Here is a 19,839-nt window from a genome sequence, read left to right as displayed (position 1 = left end):
GGGCCTTCGTCTCGTTACCAATGACTTTGCGCTCAATGACCGATAGCTTAACGAGGACACGGACGAGCACACACGCACAAGGGAAAGATAAACCATAAAAAAAAAGCGTTTCGCTGCTTCTCCGCCAAGAAACCATGTCTAGATCGCTGACTGTGTTTTGTATCAAAGGTTCTTTCAGTAATAATAATAATAATAATAATAATAACAACAACAACAAAACTTCTATTTGTATAGGGTTAGGGTTCTCAAACCCAAGGTTGCTTAATGGCGGTGGTATGCTCCTCATGTACAATAAAAATCACAGGGCAACTAGAAAACAACTCGTTTCCCATGTAGCCAAACATCACCGTGTGTTGACAGGCCTGGCAGGAAGCCAGACACCATAGCTACTGTATAAAATGTGGAAAATGACAGGTTATCGGTTACCGTGCCAACGCAATGGTTTTTCACGTCAGGTTGCAATCATAACATCGTGATTTCTGGCAACGTCTCGCATAAATACTGTCAGAAGCAACAGCTGGCTTCAAAAAAACGAGATTAAATTATCGGTGTAGTTGTTTTTTTTTTATAACAAGCTTTACATTTTTGGCAGCGCCTGTGAGAAGCGTAGGACGCGCTCTCTCGCCTTCAGGCGAAACTACAACCGTTTGGGGCTCCCGAAGGAAGTCTCGTCACGTTCGCCATTCGGCGGGAGGCGAGGATTACCGAGGAAATCCATTTCTGCTCTAATTTGTAAAGACGGGTCGAATTACTCTCACGATAAATTGCGTTTTAAAAGGAACTCCGGTTCCACGGAACCCTTACCGAACTGGTATTCACAGCGCTAATTTTCATCGGTATTTTACAATTAGCCTGTTGCTCAGACGGTGCCGTTCTAGAGCTGGCAGCCCCTCGATTAAAAACGTTTGCAAGTGCTGACGTCAGTGCTTCACGGTGGATGATCCACAATGATCTACGCGATGTCATATGATGATGTCATAATCACGACGACTTCACGCAGGCACTGCTTATAGGAGATGAGTCCGTCTGCTCTCACCTAACCTTTCACACAACGCACTGGGCATAATGCAACCTTCCATGATTACAGAACAAACGCACAGCAACCAATGGGTATGCCTATTCTTCAGGGACAGGTAATAATAATAATTACAACAATAATAATGATAACAATAATAATTCCTGGCATTTATATAGCACTTCGTCACACAAAGTGCTGTACAGTGATATGGGTGACACTTGCCTCAGGCACCACCGATACGCAGCACCCTCCTGCGTGATGCACGGCAGCCATTTTGCACCAGAACCTTCACCACACATCAGCTGAGGTGGAGGGGGAGAATGCTTTTCGTAAGCCAACCGAACGAAGCAATCTTTAAGGTGGCAGGCTGAGAGAGCCTCGTTGGGAATTCGGCCAGGACACCGAGGAACCACCCCCCCCACCCCCCCCCCCCCCCCCCCCCCCCCTTTTTGCGATGAGTGTTGTGGGGTGTTTAATGACCACAGTAAGTCAGGACCAGGTTTAATGTCTCATCTGAAAGACTCCTACAGCACAGTGTGGCGCGATTTGAGTCACTCCTAAACCACCAGTGTGGTCACAAGTTCAAATTACAAACACCTCTTGGACCCTTTAAATCATAAAACAAATGAAAAATAATAATAGGGTGAATTGTGGATATAAAAGTCGCCCCCCCCCCCCCCCTTAAGTGCATTTATTGACAGTGTAGATAAGATGGCCGAAACAGGCCTCAGTGTCAGAGTGAGAGGAGAGACAAACAACACTGAGCATGCTCAGAAGATGCTCAGAAGAAGCACGTGGAGATAATCCTAGTTGGGTGGGGAAGGGTGGGGGGGGGGCACTTGGGCGGGTGGGCGGTAGGGCGTAGCTGGTTAGAGGAGGCAGACACAGATGCACATGTTTTCAGTGAGGTTCGGGAACACATCCAGGACCTCTCCCCACCGCCTACCCAGAAGCCTTCACTCTGGAATGCTGCGGAGTCCCAGGGAACTCTGGGAAGTTTCACAAGATCCCTGAGAGCCAGACGCTGCCGTTAAGCTTCCAGAGCCCCAATCAGAGGGACGAGGCTCACAGCCAAACCCTTCACTACTGCAGCCAGCGCGGGGAGAATACAGCAGGCCCGCGTAGCCTACACCGCTACACTCCTCACTTCCTTTAGAGAGCTGTGTGTGTGTGTGTCTGAGCGCGTGTCTGTGCACGTGTGAGTATGTGTGTGTGAGTGCGTGTATGTGCACGTGTGAGTATGTGTGTGTGAGTGTGTGTATGTGTATGTGTGAGAGAGTGTGTGTGTGTGTGTGTGTGTGTGTGTGAGTGTGTGTATGTGTGTGAGCGTGAGTGTGTATGTGTGTCTGAGCGCGAGTGTGTGTATGTGTGTGAGTGTGAGTGTGTGTGTGTGTGTCTGAGCACGTGTGAGTATGTGTGTGTGAGTGTGTGTGTGTGAGTGTGTGTATGTCTGTGAGCGTGAGTGTGTGTATGTGTGTCTGAGCGCGAGTGTGTGTATGTGTGTGAGTGTGAGTGTGTGTGTGTGTGTCTGAGCACGTGTGAGTATGTGTGTGTGAGTGTGTGTGTGTGTGTGTGTGTGTCTGAGCGCGAGTGTGTGTGAGTGTGTGTATGTGTGTCTGTGCACGTGTGAGTATGTGTGTGTGAGTGTGTGTGTGTGTGTGTGTCTGAGCGCGAGTGTGTGTATGTGTGTGAGTGTGAGTGTGTGTATGTGTGTCTGTGCACGTGTGAGTATGTGTGTGTGTGTGTGTCTGAGCGCGAGTGTGTGTATGTGTGTCTGAGCGCGAGTGTGTGTATGTGTGAGTGTGAGTGTGTGTTTGTGTGTCTGTGCGCGTGTGAGTATGTGTGTGTGTGTGTGTGTGTGTGTATGTGTGTGTGTCTGAGCGCGAGTGTGTGTATGTGTGTGAGTGAGTGGTAAAGTTGAAACCACAAGTGAGTGTGTGTACAGAGTGTGTGTGCGAGAGCGCATGAGAGAAAGAGAGGAAAAAGAAGAGGAGAGAGAGATAGAAAGAGAGAGGGGTTATTTTCAGTGCCAATGACTACACCACACTGCACATCCTCTCCCTGTCATACGCACTGCACCTAGAGACGGACAGACGAACACACACCCAAAAACCACCACCAACCCCACGCTGTACCGTTTCTGACACCAACGCTGGATATACCAAACACGTCATCGAAACAAAAACAAAAAATTAAAAATAAACTGGGCGTCTGACAGTGAGAGCACGACCCTGACAGCAAATTCAGCGAACGAAGACGAGGTGGTGGGCTACAGACGAAGAGAGAGAGAGAGAGAGAGAGAGAGAGAGAGAGAGAGAGAGAGAGAGAGAGAGAGAGAGAGAGAGAGAGAGAGAGAGAGAGAGAGAGAGAGAGAGAGAGAGAGAGAGAGAGAGAGAGAGAGAGAGAGAGAGAGAGAGAGAGAGAGAGAGAGAGAGAGAGAGAGAGAGAGAGAGAGAGAGGGTTGTGCTCACTGTTCCCTCTCTGCAGTTGTCATGACTGTAAGCTTAGGGTTGTAACTAGGTAGCTGTTTCGTAGGTGACTTAGTTAATGCACCCGTCTTAACTACTGATTGTATTATTTGCATAGACCGTGTTGTTGCTGTTCTCGTTTGTGTTAGTGTTAATCAGTTTAACCTCCAGGGTCCAAGTTGAACTATGCGGTTGTTCCCCGCACTTGGACCGGTACTTCTCTCTAGGGTTTTCGACATAGCTACTTGTTCCTGGTTATGGTTATACACTTTGTTGTACGTCGCTCTGGATAAGAGCGTCTGCCAAATGCCTGTAATGTAATGTATTGTAATGTTCTACCGCACGGTCTTTCGCTCACACTGCAAACGAGTGGAAGATCTCCACACCGCTCAGGGTGTGCCGAGCGCTTGCAGAAGTGACACGGACACGCTTTCAGGCGCATTATCCGTCTCTGGGTTTCATGCCAGCTAATTCTGATCTTAATTATTTAATTGGCCCCAATCGTGTCAGAGATGGATATTTTTACCTTTATTTCTCGATAAGTTCATGAATGACATCTGAAGACTGTGCCTGAGCCTCAACACGAAGCCTCTTTTTGTGGTCTAATCTACGGTTAAACCGGCATTAGAGCACTCAGTTAATTAGGTAATTTGGCAAGTGTAATTGGTGACAAACCTGAATACACACTGGCTCTGCAGGAATGGATCTGCCTATCCTTGGCTTCAGATGATTAACATTTTTTTTGCCATTCCAGTTCTTTCTATCATCTAAGAAATAGAGAATTACAGCATATAGGCTATATATATATAAATGGCACTGTGGTGTGGTCTGTAGCAGCAAAATACAGCTGTTCTTTTTTTTTTTTTTACCCCAATTCTACTGTGTTTTTAGTACAGGGAGGACCTCAAGGCATCAAATGCCAGCCCAAGGAATGCAGTCACATTCCAGAAAGCGTCAGCCTTGGCCAACTTCCCCAAGGGGGGCATGTTACATGCTATAATTTACACAGCGCCATCTTACACAGCGCCATCTTACACAGCGCTGGGCGCCAGACTGAACAAGTCACTATATGGTGTTAAGGACGCGTGCGGAATGCCGGCGCGTGTAGAATTCCTCGCGGTGTCGGCGGATTCCGGCGCGGCCGGCGTTGGTCTGGGGCGCGTACGGAGACGCGTGTGCGCTAACCGACGTCGCATTCCGCAAACGTCGCGGCGAAGTGTCGGGGGGGGTGGGCATGTGTGACTGGCGTGTGCAAACGTAATAAAAGGCTACTGCGGGTCAGTAAACGTGCTGCGAGCACCAGGCAGAGCCCCCCCCCCCACCCACACCACATACACCCCACTTCCTGCTCGGGGGTCGCACGTCGACAGAATGACGCGAGAGAATTCGCCAGCGGGAAATGAAGAAGAATCGAAAACGGCAAGCTCTCACGCCCATCCTGAAGTCCCGAAGTCTCCACGCAGTTAGGAGGGGGGAGCACATGGGACAGTTTCACCTGGGGGGGGGGAATCAGGAGGAGTAAGTGTACCCCCCGGGACAGAACCCCCAGCAGCTGCAGCAGCTGTTCTGTTTATATTTATTTTTTCCTGCCTTCGCACAATAAAAATGGCCACAGAGCTCTAAACTGCGCTGGATGAATAGGAGACTTTGTTCCCCCTGCCCCCCCCCACGAGTGAGGGCCTCACCCACTCACCCCCCTCCCTCCCTCCCCCCCCCCCTTCTGGTCAGACAGGACCATTCTGCCAGGGCCCAAGTGTTACAGTACTTAAACAGCAATGCACAAATAAACCAAAAACAAAAAATATACAGGCCAACCACCAGCATTGGGCTCAGAATATGGGACTGGGGGGGTCATCGCACCTCCTGCTCCTACCCCGTCCCACACCGTGACACAACCCGCAGGCCCTTAGGCTTGGCCCCAACCCCTCCAGTTCCGCACATTAATACACATTTCTCCGCGTGGACTTTCTTATTTTACCAGCAGGTTTATTGCCGCAGGCCATAATCCACTCCTTCGCTTCGTCCCTTTGCTCCGATAAATTCCCCAATAACCGTCTAATCAGGACAGCCTAACTGCAGCTACCGAGACTGGGTAGGCCAGCTCTCCCCCCTCTATGCCCGGGTTCCTCCATAAACTTCTTTCCACTGGGGAGTTATTATTTATTTATTTATTTATTTATTTTTTAAACTCACTTGCTGGAATTTTGGGGTTCAGACCCATTTCCTGTTTTTGTGTTGAGTATCTGGCAGTGACTGTAAAACGCGCTATAAATAAAGCTGAACTGAGTTTGAACGCACAACTCAATTCAGGCCCGGAGCGCAGACCCGCGTTAACACTGCGAATCGTACACGTGAACATCATTTAGGACATTTAGGATTAGCTACTACTGTATGGGGGACTGTCGCAAAGGATAAACATCCTTCATCATTCATTATTTTTGCGCATGTGTTTGTGTGTCCTACATTAACGTGTAAACTGTGCACTGGAAATAATACAACATAACAGCCAACAAAATATGCATCATATTATCTGGCAGGTTATCCCATTCATGAATAACTTTCCGTGGGAAAAAATAACCCCAACAGTCAAAATTTGTCTATAAATATTCACCTAGGCCCTTGTTTACCTCCGTACACAACTCATTTGCTAAACCTGAAGTGTATACATTGTATGCATTTACTAATATTTACCAGAGCAAGAGGATTTGCAGCTGGTTCTTGTAGGAAGGGTTAAAGGGTTCTATTTTTACAGCTTCCTGCCATGTGGCCGAGCACGTTTCGCACGAGCACGTTTCGCCCGAGCGAACGAAGCGATCGCGCTCGTCTGGACGGGCCTACCCTGTTACAGCCACACCGGCAGCGAAAACAAAAACACCGAAATCATAAACACGGACGAAATAACGGAAGTTTAACGAAAAGTAGTTTTTAAATGTGTAAAAAAAAATTTTTTTTTAAAATTCTGTCCAGAAACATTTAAGAGCCCTTTTTAAAAAAATAAAAAACACTTCTTTAACGACACAACTCAATTATTTATTCACACCCGTGCAGAAAACGCCAGCACGGTGAAGCACAGGTTGTGCTGGCAAACAGCAAGACAGTTTTTTAAATTTATTTATTTATTTTAAATCTCTGGGTATACGAGGCTTAATGTTCTCCGCCGTTTCATTGGTGCTAAATTCACCCCAGAAACCGGCGCCATTTATTACAAATCAGCAGAGACTAAAAATTGGGGATAATATTCCTGAGGGGGGGCGTCTCCGACTCGGTAACCGTTCCCACGGCAACGGAAGCAGGCGTCCAGTGTTCCGCGGAGTCTATTAAAAAAGATGGAAGTATCTCTCGTACCCCCCCCCACACCCCCCACCGCCCTCTCTATATCTATTCCACACACACCTGCCCGCTCCAGAGATGGAGATTAGACTGTACGGCGCACACACACACACACCCATTAGCGGACGCGCGCTGTGCTGTGATGCGGACGAGAGGGTCTTTGATCTGCAGACCCGGCGCATGCCACGCCCGGGATGAAAGGTTTCGGGTTCCCCCCCACGGCACCGGCGCCGGCCCGGCCGCGTTCGCCGCAGTTCTAAAGCCGCCCGGGCGTCCGATGAAATCAGGGCGCGGCGACGGCTTGGGGAATAACCGTTCGGCGGCCGATCGCTGGAGGACGTGTGTCACATGGCATCATTCTTACCCTCCGCCCCGTCACTGTGCGCTGAACACCAAACCTGTACTTCACACCCGTCACTGTGCGCTGAACACCAAACCTACACCTCACACCCGTCACTGTGCACTCAACACCAGACCTGCACCCCACACCCGTCACTGTGCGCTGAACACCAGACCTGCACCCCACACCCATTACTGTACGCTGAACACCAGACCTGTACCTCACACCCGTCACTGTGCGCTCAACACCAGACCTGTACCTCACACCCGTCACTGTGCACTCAACACCAGACCCTAAGTGCTGCTGTGTAGCTGGGGGCAGGTCTGGTGTGAGCTTTTGCTGGTTCTCTGTAGCTCCTATAAAGATGACAGTGGCTTGCGTTTCGTTCGCTGTTAAAAACGATCCGGGCCTCACAGAAATAGCGAGACTCGCTAATTTGTTTTTTTTTCAACAGGGAACATCCTCGAACGACGGAGGAAAAGCCGACATTCGGTAAGGGCGTCCCAGGAGAGAATCCATCCTTGAGAACAAAGAGAGGAGAGTAGCTACCCACAGACTGGGAGAGAGAGAGAGAGGGAGAGGGAGCGGGAGAGATAGGGCCAGAGGGAGAGAGAGAGGGAGGGACAGAAGGAGAGGAATAGAGAAAGGGAAGATGGACAGAGGGAGAGAAAGAGAAAAGAGATGTAGAAGGAGAGAGAGAGGAGAGTGTGTGTGAGAGTATGTGTGTGTGCAAGTGTGCATGTGTGCGTGTCTGTGTGTGCGTAAGAGGGTGTGTGCGTGTCTGTGTGTGTACAGGCCTCCTCATCCCTGCTCTGGGCCCCTCTGCAGAAAGCAGTAGGGGTAGGGGGGTGGGGAGGGGGGGTGTAAACTATTCCAGAAATGTCCCGCTCGGTCGGTGAGGGGAGCGCTTTGTTTGGCTCCAGGGCTGCATGGAGCAGTGGTTTCCGGAAGCATGCCTCCCCAACAACTGCATCTGAACACACACACACGCGCACACACACACATACACACTGTTACACACACACACACACACACTCTCTTTAACACACGCATACACAAACACACACACACACACAGTTACACACGAACACTCTCTCTAACACACACATACACAAACACACACGCACACCCAAACTCCCTTACACACACACAAACACACACGCACACCCAAACTCCCTTACACACACACACACACACACACAAACATGCACACACACACCCAAACTCTCTTACACACACACAGGCACACGCACACACAGACTGTGTGTCAGCTGTGGCCCCCTTCGCTGTCTGTAACCCTCTCTACTTTCTACCTGCCTGACTCCGATTAAAAAGACATTTCTCCTAAGTTTTATTGTTTTGTTTTTTAAACTCATGAAGGACAGGACGTCGTTTGCCAAACAAGTTCATCTATCAGAGAGGGGTTGAAATCGGGCGTTCCGTGTACAGAAGGTGACGGGGGCTCCAACGTCTCCACGGTCTGTCTGCACGGAGGCAGGAACGGGTGGGGGTGGGGGTGGCGGGGAGGGGGAGAGGTGGTGACTCACGGTGAAGTCACTGACGTCTGGACCCACCCCCCCCCCCCCCCACCCCACTACCCCACCCCACCAACCCACCCACCCACCCCAGCATGGCACGGCCAGCTCACCACGGGTCCCCGCTCCTCCCCAGGAGGCGAACGCAGCTGTGAGGTCATCGATGACATCACTCTCCAAACACATGCAGTCGCTGCCGCGCGGGTGAACAATCACAGGGTAAAAATTGCAGTCCGACCGATTCAGTTTCCCCCTCCCAGGACTATTTTGGCAGCCTTTTTTTAGAGGAGGGTCATTATTATTTTTTTTTTTTTAGCTCTGCTTTCATGCCCAAAAATATGAGAAGTGGCAGTGGTTACAAAGCCGAGCAGGGCTACGATAAGAATTATCCCAAATACCCTGTTCTCCTCCTCAGCAAGATGTTTGGGGGTTCTTCCACTGATAAATAAACTCTGTTTGCTTTCATTGTTTCTCCAGAGAATGGTGTGACTACCCCAGCGACAACAAGTACAAAAAACATTGTTCCCACTGTTCTCAAAATTCAAAACAAGCACAACTGCCGTCGTTCCGACTCATCAGAGAGCCTTGCTCAAACGTCAGCTCAACCACACACACACACACACACCGAAACACACACACACACACACACACACCGAAACACACACACACACACACACACACACACTGAAACACACAACACCCCTTTCTCCCTCGATAACTCCAGATTCCCGGCTCGATAGCTGTCCGACGGCGGTGTCTGTGAATCCGCAGACCTTCCGGAACTCTCCGCTGGCCTGGCAGGCGGCTAATTCAGAGCCCCTCCAGAGCATCGTTACCGTTTTAAATTTGGGGAAGCGGAGATCTCTCTCCAGGCCAGGGTGGCGAGTAGGGCTAAATTTAGCGTGATGAGAAAATGGTAATGATGTAGCCGATTTTGGCAGTGGCCGCTCCGCCACCTCCATGGAGTGTTGCAACTGAAGGGGCGGGACGGTTGTTTGGGGACGGCGTTTTACCGAATAAGGAGCTGACGAAGGCGAAGGGGAAGCCCTTTCACCCCAGCGAATCACAGGAATGCGCTACGACTGGAGGAAGTGAGTCTCTGGGGCCTGGCTCTGTGTGAGTGTGTGAGAGAAAGAGAGAGACAGTGGAGAGAGAGTGAGACAGAGGGGAAAGAGAAGGAGACAGAGGGAAAAGAGAGACAGACGGAGAGAGAGAGAGAGAGAGAAAGAGAGAGAGAGAGAGAGTGTCGGTGTGGTGAGGTACTGACTCATTCAGAAGTGAAAAACAGGCCTAAAATGAAGGTCCCTTTGAAGGCAGCCCAGAGGCCACAGTCAGGAGTTATAACAGCACATCACAGACCTGCCAAATCCTCCCGTTTCCATTACTAACCCGAAGAAACTTCCACACCACGTCACCGCTTCATTCAGAGCTCAGAACAGCTTTCACACTCACAGAACAGGAGCATGCCATGGCCACGCCCACTGAGGGGGCCACAAACACGCCCCACCGAGGGGGCCACAAACACGCCCCACCGAGGGGGCCACAAACACACCTCAGCCCCGCCCACTGTACCACAAACACACCCCCTCAGCCCCATCCACTGACATTACACTTCCCCTGTAAGCTTTTACCAAAGGGAGAAAAGAAAAAGAAAAAAATAATAAAATAAAGAAACACGTGGCTGAAGAGGTCAAAGGGCAAAACACTGAAGTGTATAAACTGAGGGGCTTGTTCAGGAGGTCTGTAAATCACACTGTTTAAGGACCCTAGCATGGGGGGGGAGAGAGTGGGTGGGGGGGGGGGAGAGAGAGAGAGAGAGTGGGAGAGTGAGGGGGGAGGGAGAGAAAAAGGAGAGAGAGCAAGAGAGAAAGAAAGAGGGAGAACAACCCTTCACACAGCTTGAGTTAATAAACTGCATTCCGATTACAGCCGTCCGTCACCAAGGCCCACCAAGACCCTGATCCACAGAGATGGGTATGGGGGGTGGGGGGGGCGTGTCTCTGACAGTTAATTTATAGTCAACAATATTATTCAGGACACAAGTATACGTTAGAGAGCGAGGGGAAAAATGTAGATGCAACAAGGAGAGGGCTAGACAGAGAGAGAAAGAGAAGGGGCCCATTCTATTGTAAAACGCAAAAGCCATGAGTCATTTAAGCATTTCGAAATTTTTAAAAAAATCAGTCAGAAAAAAAAAAAAAGAGTATTTCACATGTTACTTACAGCAGATTATTTACTGAGTGGCGGTTACCGTCCGTGGTTAATAACGTTACAGCGTTGTCATTTTCAGCAGAGCTGTAACGAACTCCCCGCGTGAGAAACACGGGGCGATGTGCTGCCATGACGATGACGCCAACAACGCACATCAAATCCATTTATTACTCGCCGTTTACAATTTAGCTATCTGCACCAAATGAACGACGTGTCAATAAAGACCTGGTGTTGGAGTTATTTAATTGAGAGATGGAGGGGGAGAAAGAGAGAGAGGGGAGAGGGGGAAGGAGAGATGCTATGAAAAAAGGAGAGGAAGGGGCAGAAGAGGGGGCGAGGGAAAGGGAGATGTGGAGAGGGCAAGGGGAGGGAGGAGAGAGAGAGAGAGAAACCAGGGGGGTGAGAAAGAAGTAGAGGAAGGAGGGGATAGAGGGGGAGAGAAAGAGAAGGAAAGTACAGCGGTTTGCACAGTGAGCAGGGGCGGGGGCGGGGGGGCAGGCAGAGAGAAAGAAAGTGAATGAAAGAGAGAAAGACGGTCAGACATAATGCAGGGTTTAGGAACACCCCGTCCCGTAGATTCTCCATTCTAGGAGAAACCCGGGCCCCCCCTCCTTCCCCCTCCTCCGGCCCCAATAATGACTCAGTCCGCTCTGATGCATTCCTTCCCTTCTTCTCTCTCCCCCCCTTCCCCTCCCCTCCTCCTTCCCTCTCTCCCTTCCTTCGTCCGTTTCGCTCCACGCCCTCACCCCCTCTCCGCCGGTCCTTCCTGGAACAGAACGCACTGTATCCAGTCCGGGCCCTCGGGGGGCGGGGGGCGGGGGGGGTCCCGGCACGGCAACAAACGCGCAGAGACAGGGGGGCAGCGACACAACCGAATTACAGCAATCGCTAATTTACAACCCTACAATCAAATCACAACCCTAATTACTCTGCTTCACAACAAATCAGCCGCTATTACCAAAACTCCCACAGGTTTAAAAAATAAATACAATCACTAGTTGTGCAGAAACGAAGTCCAAGTTGCGCGCAGCTACCGAAATTTGTGTGTAAACGTGAACACTGGGGTACGGCAAGTTTTAGGAAAGGGGTACACAACACGTCCTGTGTGTTGCGGTTAAGAATGCAGTAGCTTTACTGGTGTGGTTCACCACATGCTTTAAATGTTTACAAGAGCCGCACGCGGACTTGCGTTCTGTTCTGTAGCGCTCTTGAGAATGACCTTCCTCTCAAGGGCGATTCTAAATTCTTTTCTCAGTTGTTTTTATTTTTCGTTTTTTTTTTTTCCCCCCCAAAAGGAGGAAAAGGAAAAACTTCAACAATGGCAGGCTTAGCGGCAACAAGGATGGAGCTCCTTACCTCCTGCAGGCCTGAACTCTGGATAACACCCTGGCCACCAACACAACAGCGCGATACGCAAACCACCACCCGCCGTTTGTGTCTGTGAGTATCTGGGGCTCTCCCGCCATTTAAGGAAATGCGTTCTCCAACCCCCCCCACCCCCCAAAGAACCCAGAGGACAAACAACCTGATGGTGGCGGCACTGCTTTCCAGGACATCTAAAATAAAATAATAATAATAATACAATAAAAATGTATTTTTTTTTATACAGCGCCTCTCAAGCATCGAGCACAACATGCTTTCCAGAAAGAAAAAAGAGAATAAGGCAGAAAAATTCAACAAAAAGGGATAAAAATTTGTTCAGGCTTAACACAAACTGTGAACACGAACGCAAAGTAAACGCAAACGTTTTTCTTCACAGATTCAGTTTTTTTCTATGAAATCGTTGAACATTCCAAACTTTCCAAAGTATCCAAAAAAGGAGAAGTCTTTTTTCTTTTTTTTTTTTGTAATGTACAAGGTTCTTTTTTTTTTTTTTTTTTTGTTTTAAGAAGGAATGACAGAACGTCTGTGAATAAATTAAGAAAAACCAGCTCACAGGACTGAGACAACCGCATGGGGGGGGTGGGGGGGGCGTTCAGAGGTGGTCAAAGGAGGCCCAAATTCTCACAGGAGTCACGGGGAGGAGTGATGCCATAGCAACACTGTGACCTTTTATTACACTGTAGCATTGCAATCATGTAGCATTACATCACAGGCCTGTCATACTTTCAGTCACAGGCATCACATATCCATCCATCCATCCATCCATCCACTCATCCATCCATCCATCCATCCATCCATCCACTCATCCATCCATCGACCGCCTAACCCGCTAATTCCTGGTCCCAGCTCCCAGCATGCACTGGGGCGAGAGGCAGGAATACACCCTGGACAGGTCGCCAATCCATCACAGGACCCACACACACACCATTCACTCACAAGCTCACACCTGTGGGCACCTTAATTAACCTGACCTGCAGGTCTTTAAATTCATGAAAGGAATTAACAAAGTGAACTCCAAGAGATTCTTCAGTGCTGAGTAAGCAGAACGAGGGGGGCATTAAAAGGAAATTAGCAAAAGCTAAATTTCGCACAGACATCAGGAAGTATTTCTTCACACAGAGAGTAGTCGCTGCATGGAACAGAATGCCAGCTCATGGTAGCAGAGGCAGGCTTGATACGATGCTGGGTACGATCTAGTCTGTGGGTAAATGGTGAGAACTAGGCAGCCTTTACTGGCAGGGAATGGCGAGCATAGCTGGGCTGAACGGCCTGTTCTCCTCATTATGTTACGTAGTGAGTCTCTGGACTGGAAACCCACAGGGACACGGGGAGAACATGCACACCCCCACACAGAATTATAACAATTTCACAAAATGTAACAGTTTTAGGAGGGGAAAATGGTGCAGTCAAACTCACGGTTTATCCAATCCACTGCCAGGGAGGCATTTTGCCAAGTCAGCACAGAACCGCAACTCAGAGACACTTAACAGTGATGCTGAGCCCAAGTTTGCTCATTTTCATACATCATTTCAATGACATGTAAATTAGGGACTTTGGTTAGAGGGGTAGGCTATACCAAGGCAAATGGAAAAGTAGCATCCACACACACACACACACACACACACACCCTTACACTCCAGCTCTCTAATAGCAAAGCAGAATTCTCTCGATCTGTCTCTTTCACGCTCTCTTACACCTTCACTCAAAGCATGCCTTCTCTCCCTCCCTCTCCATCTCCATCCCTCTCTCCTGTTCCTATGAGTTCACAGAGGTCCCGAGGTCCAGGGTGTGGTCAGGGTTCCCCAGGTAACCAGAGGAATTCCTTACCGCGGGTTGCCATGTTTATAAGGTCAGAGGTCACGGCAATACCCTAACAGAGGGCATATAAAACAGAGGGTAGCGCTTTCTCACCTACACCTGAGAGCTGGATTCAGCTGGACTTTCAACAAAAACACACACACTCCTGCCTCTTGAGCATTGATTCTGCACTGCTACAAACACAGTTAAAGGAGCCGTCATCTTGTGAAGGGAGCAGGGGCTGCCTAACCCTGCTCTTTGGGATCTGCCGTCCTGCATGTTTACACTCCAACCCAAACAAAGCTCACATCATTCAACAGCTGGAGCAGGGCTGCCCAACCCTGTTCCTGGAGATCTACCATCCTGTAGGTTTTCATTCCAAACCCTAACAAAGCTCACCTCATTTTTAGGGTTTGGAGTGAAAACCTCCAGGACGGTAGATCTCCAGGAACAGGGTTGGGCAGCCCTGCTCTAGCTGTTGAATGACCTGTGCTTTGTTAGGGTTGGAGTGAAAACCTACAGGACGGCAGATCTCAAAGAGCAGGGTTGGGCAGCTCCTGCTCCCTGCTCTAGAGGAATGAAGGTTACCCTGAAGTCCCCCCCAACAGAGCCCAATCTCCCTCTTCCCAGCGCCCTGCATGAACGGACCTGGTTCACATACATCACTTCTGACTCCCAGGAGTGTCAGTTACAGACCACTGGCGAGGCCCTCCTGGCTTTCCGGACTCTGCACAGGAACACAGGGCATTTTTTCACACCGGGCCTCGCCTTATTTCAGTAAAAAAAATAAAAAAATTTTAAAAAGTCCAGCCGCACAAACGGACACTGCGCAGAAATGTACAACTGTGCGAGTAACCTGGCTGAAGGCATTCGCTAAATGGCCGTAGTGTGATGTGATGTGATGCAACACAATCTCTCTTCAGCGCAACTGTTACGCTCCCTTGTTTTGCGGGGTCTGTGTGTGTGTGTGTGTCTGTGTCCGTGTGTCTGGGGGTCCCGCAGGTGAAGCCGTCAGACCCGACCTGACTGCCGAGGAGGCGCGCCTGCGTCCACCTGGCGGGACAGGTGAACAAGAGCCTGACGGACACGCACATCCGCGGACGAGCTACGCTGGGTACAGAAGCGCTGGGGACTCGTCCGGGATCAAAACAAGGGAACGGAACACGCACACGCACACACACGCGCTCACAAACACACACACACACACACACACGCGCTCACACACACACACACACACACGCCACTCTTTCTCCTGTAAGAGACACAGCTACCACCACCTACAGCGCTAAATTACTTTAAAAAAAAAAAAGCACAGGCGATAAGAACATTCTGCAGCAGACGCCGGAGACAAAGGCACAGAACAGCATTCATGATTAAGGCACTCAGTCATAACGGGTAATTACACACAGACCACTTTTAACTGCGCTAACGGAACGGTTGTTTGTAGCCGACGCTGTTCCTGGAGGGGTCTTAATTGGGCGCAGCTTGTGGCAGCTGCGCAGGTTACCTGTGCCTGTGCCTGAGCAGGTTACCTGTGCCGGCCTCAGGCGCACAGGGGCTCAGGTGGTGTGCCGCGCCGCGAGGGAACAGGTGATTAGACCTGCCCCCGGTGCGCCAAACCTCACCAGCCAATCAGAGAAGGCTCCGCCCTCTGTGGGTGACGGAGGTTCTATGGCCCCGGGCCCAGGAAGAGGACAGTGAGGCAGACTTCGACTGCGGTTTTTACATTTTAAAAACAATTTTTAAAAAAGAACTATGGAACATATTTCGGCAGGAGATCTGTCAGCAGAACAAGGGGGTGTAGGACGAAATAATTTGAAGGCTGATTTTTCACTGATATCAGGAATTGTTCGCAGCACATAAAATTATTGTTGTTAATATAAATATTGAGCTCAGGTTCAGTACCTAGCTCAAGGGCACAACGACAGCAACCCACCTGGAAATGGAGCCTGCACACTTTAGATTACGATCCCCAGTTCCCTAACCGCTATACTACACTGCCAGCTTGCTCTCGTCACCCAACAAACACTAATTTTCTCGTTTCCATTTCAGTTAATTTCACATTCTAGTTTTCTGGGGGACCCCCAAGACTCCAACTGCAACACTTAAATAATTACTGTTCATAAAAACATTTTTTTTAAACTGTGCGCAACTCTCTTTCTGTGTAAGTAATAACTGACAAGCGATACCCACACTCCACCTCACAGCCACAACAACAAACAATAACTGCCATCAGTGAGTCATCCTTTATTTCATTCATGGTTGTCAAGCTCACCTCTGTCAATATTTACAGAGGGAAAAAAATGAATCCCTTTTAAAACAAAGGAAGATATTTTTCCACTTATTTCTCCATGAACAAGCATTGGAATATTGACCCAAGGAATCGATAAGCAATCTAGTGGAGGAACAGTGGTTTTCCTTGTTGCTGGCGTTGCATTGTGGGCCGTTGGTGGGTCTCAGGGGATGCCCTGCCCTTGAGGGCCGACTGATCAAACGTAATAGATCCGGGTCGAGCCATTTGATTGGATAAGCTACAGTTGCTTCCCTGCTCTCAAGAAAGTGGATATTTGCAAGCCCACACGTGCAGGCACAAACGCACGCACGCACGCACGTACACACACACACACAAGCACACAGAACATTCTCTTATTCATACACACACATATACACACACACACACACAGGTACACTGGCATGAGCACAAACAGACACATGCACACACACAGCTCTGCTGCAGCCAATGCTGACCAGTTAAAAAAAAAAAAAAAAAAAAAAAAAAAAAAAAAAAAAAGAACACTAAACAACTAAACTCCACAGGCACCAGAGCCCTCTCGGGGTTTCCAGAACGTTCTCTTATTCACACACGCAGTCGGGCCCGGCCAGGTCCCCCGGCAGCGTTCTGCGAACCCGTACTGTTTATCACAGGAGCGCAGTCACCGAGCGGCGGGGTCACGTGGGCCTGTTCCTCCAGCACGGGGCCCCCGAGCGCCGTTAAACATAGCGCCGCGCTAACGTGCGGCTCGCTAATTAAAACCTAGCGTTAGCGCGTTAGCGTGTGGAGAGGGAGAGGAGGCTTCCTCCGTCCGTCCGCCCGCCCACCCGTCCGGGTCCCCGAAGTCAACCCCCTTGGCCCCCTGCAGTCTACCCAGAATCTGGACCGGGATGGGACGACCAGCCCCACCCCCCCACCCCGTCGGCATGAGAAACATTTCACAGCAGCGGCGTCACGTTGTGTAGACAGTCTCGGGGGGGCGAGTCACAGGAAGGGGGGGCAGTTACAGGAAGGGGGGTGGGGGCGTCGTCCGCGGAACAGCAGGCCTTACACGGGGCAGAGAGGCACCCAGCCGGGGGCATGTTCCCATGAAACAATTTGGTATTCAAACCAGACGGCTGTAAGCAAATCAGCAGCGGTTTCAATGTGTGTGTGTGTGTGTGTGTGTGTGTGCAAAGTCATGAAGAAACACACACGCACATGCACACACATACTGTCTCATACACACACACACGCACACGTGCATCATAAATAATGCACCAGTCCTCGCGTGCCAGCGGAGACGGGTTTAATTTAATCACAGAGAGGGAACACCGAAGAGTCCCTCTCCTGGGTCAGGTCAGCTGTCACTCAAAGCCCGGTCCTGATGCAGGGTTTTAATGGCAGCACGGGCGCAGCGAGACTGGATCTGCCCAAGGAACCGCTGATCTAGCCTACACGAGCCGTAGATCCATTACAGCATCAACACACAAGCGCCGCGGAAACTGCAACCTCTTATCCCAGCCACTTATCTATTATTTAGTTCATCATTCCTTTTTTACCGGCCAAACTCTCAAGCGAAGCTTAAACAGAGACTCAGTGGCTGTTCAGACTCCGCACTCCACAATAATGTAAGCAAGTGGAAATATTTTATTATACAAATAAGATTCGCTTCGTAATTGAGCGCCTGTTTTTCCCGTTCTTCCATGACTGTGAAGACTTGGGTCGAACTTTTTTAAGCTGTGCTGTGCAAATACTGGCGTCTGATAAAGGCGCAGAATGTGTACTCCAGGGCGGGGGGAGGGGGGCAATCCTATCCGAAAAAGGGCTGATGAGGGTGCAGGTTTTTGTATTTCGCCCAGCAATAAGACACCTGATTGGACACCCCAGGTCCAAACTGTGTAGCTCTACTGAACACAGCCAGACTCCGAGTATTTTTTTTCCCCTCCGTTTAATTTGTACCGTGTTTCAATTAAGAGAAGAAAAATAAAATGAGAAATATTTTAGGGAAAAAAAAAAAAAAGATTTCTCGCAACCCCTGCCACGGCCCCTGACTGAGCGGGAAAAAATGTATTCCATCTAGAAATGGAATTCTGTGATCCTGCAGGCTGAACGGGACGAATGACTGCAACTCCGGAATATTCCGCACTGTGCTGACCTTCGTCCCCACGCCTCCCCCACAGAGGGGTGGGTGGGATTTAAAATAAAACCTTATTTTTAAAAAAAAAAGGCATTTCAGTAAGGGTGAAGATACACTTGATTTTCTTTTACACAGACGCAGCAGAAAACTTGATCGTTAGTGTCCATTTCTTTTCCAGGACACCCAGATGCCGTGGGCGGGGGAAGGGGAGGGGGGGGGGGGTTTGGGGGGGATGAGGCCTGGTCATCTAATGCTCAGCGAGAGTGCATAAGATGTCTAGGCCAGATTGAGGAAGGCCATTTGAGGACACAACAGGCCCGAACACACCCACACCAGCCACAGTTACAGAAACGCAGCCTGGGATCTCGGAGAGCTTGCGAAATATTTTTATAACTCCTCAGTTAGAAAAAAAAAACAAAACATTACATTAATTTGGTAGACAATTTTATCCAAAGCGACGTATAATAAGTGCATACCGAAGGTCATTGGAACAACTACAAAACACAGGTCCGATAAAGGTACAATACTCATTATACAACAGTTATTCACAGCCATGAACACATTAAGTCCAGTTCACACAGTAATCGTAGGCTAAAACATCTCCTTCAACACAGTTTCCCCATCATTGGTTCTGTTGCATAGGTTACACCCTCTACTGGCCCATCGACCCCCCTCCCCCCCATCAAAGTAATAACCAGGTCTCGCAGATCTACAACCCTTCAGTCAGGTGGTTAAGCCAGGGATACAGTGAGACATCCCCCTGTGACAAAGATCATAGATTAGGATCAAAGACCTTAAACACAGCCGTGCGCCCCGTCGGAGGGTCAGCTGCTAGACACCTCCGATGGGCTCGGGTTCGAGGGGCGGCGTTTTAGATCAAGCTCGTCGACTTCCAGTCACATTTCAGATTTTTTTGGGGCTTTTTTTCAGCTTTATTAGACAGGATAGTGTAGAGAGACAGGAAGAACTAGGAGGGGAGAGAGAGAGAGAGGGAGAGACGTGCGACAAAGGTCGGCGGTCGGACTCGAACCGCCGACGTCGCGGCTCGCGACGACCGTGTGGAAAGCGCTACGCTACGCTACGGGCTACGCTACGCCACTGGAGGCCCCCACCCATTTCAGATTTTACCAGCATTCCGCATCCAACCCCACTAAGAGATGATGTACTTTATTAAAGTGAGAATCTTTTGTGAAGGCTGAACAGAAATGATGGTCAGTAGACTCACAGTTTTGGGTGGGGGGGGGGGTCTGCAGTTGCACCCCAGTAGCAAAAAGGCACTTCACCTGAGCAGCTTCAGGAAATACCCAGCTGCATACACGGACTGTCTGTAAAAAGAGTAATCGCAGGGGAATTGCTCCTGTGCATC

The 19,839-nt window shown here is 49.7% G+C and overlaps 1 protein-coding gene across 1 annotated transcript in view; it reads right to left on the bottom strand.

Moving 5' to 3' along the window:
• clic4 (chloride intracellular channel 4) overlaps positions 1 to 19,839 on the bottom strand; it is a 48,741-nt gene that overhangs the window by 12,353 nt on the left and 16,549 nt on the right. The gene's annotated exons all lie outside the window — the stretch shown is intronic.

The sequence above is a fragment of the Anguilla anguilla genome, chromosome 1 (assembly GCF_013347855.1).
Source record: "Anguilla anguilla isolate fAngAng1 chromosome 1, fAngAng1.pri, whole genome shotgun sequence".
Taxonomy (NCBI): Eukaryota; Metazoa; Chordata; class Actinopteri; order Anguilliformes; family Anguillidae; genus Anguilla; species Anguilla anguilla.
This window is presented reverse-complemented; position numbering and strand designations above follow the sequence as displayed.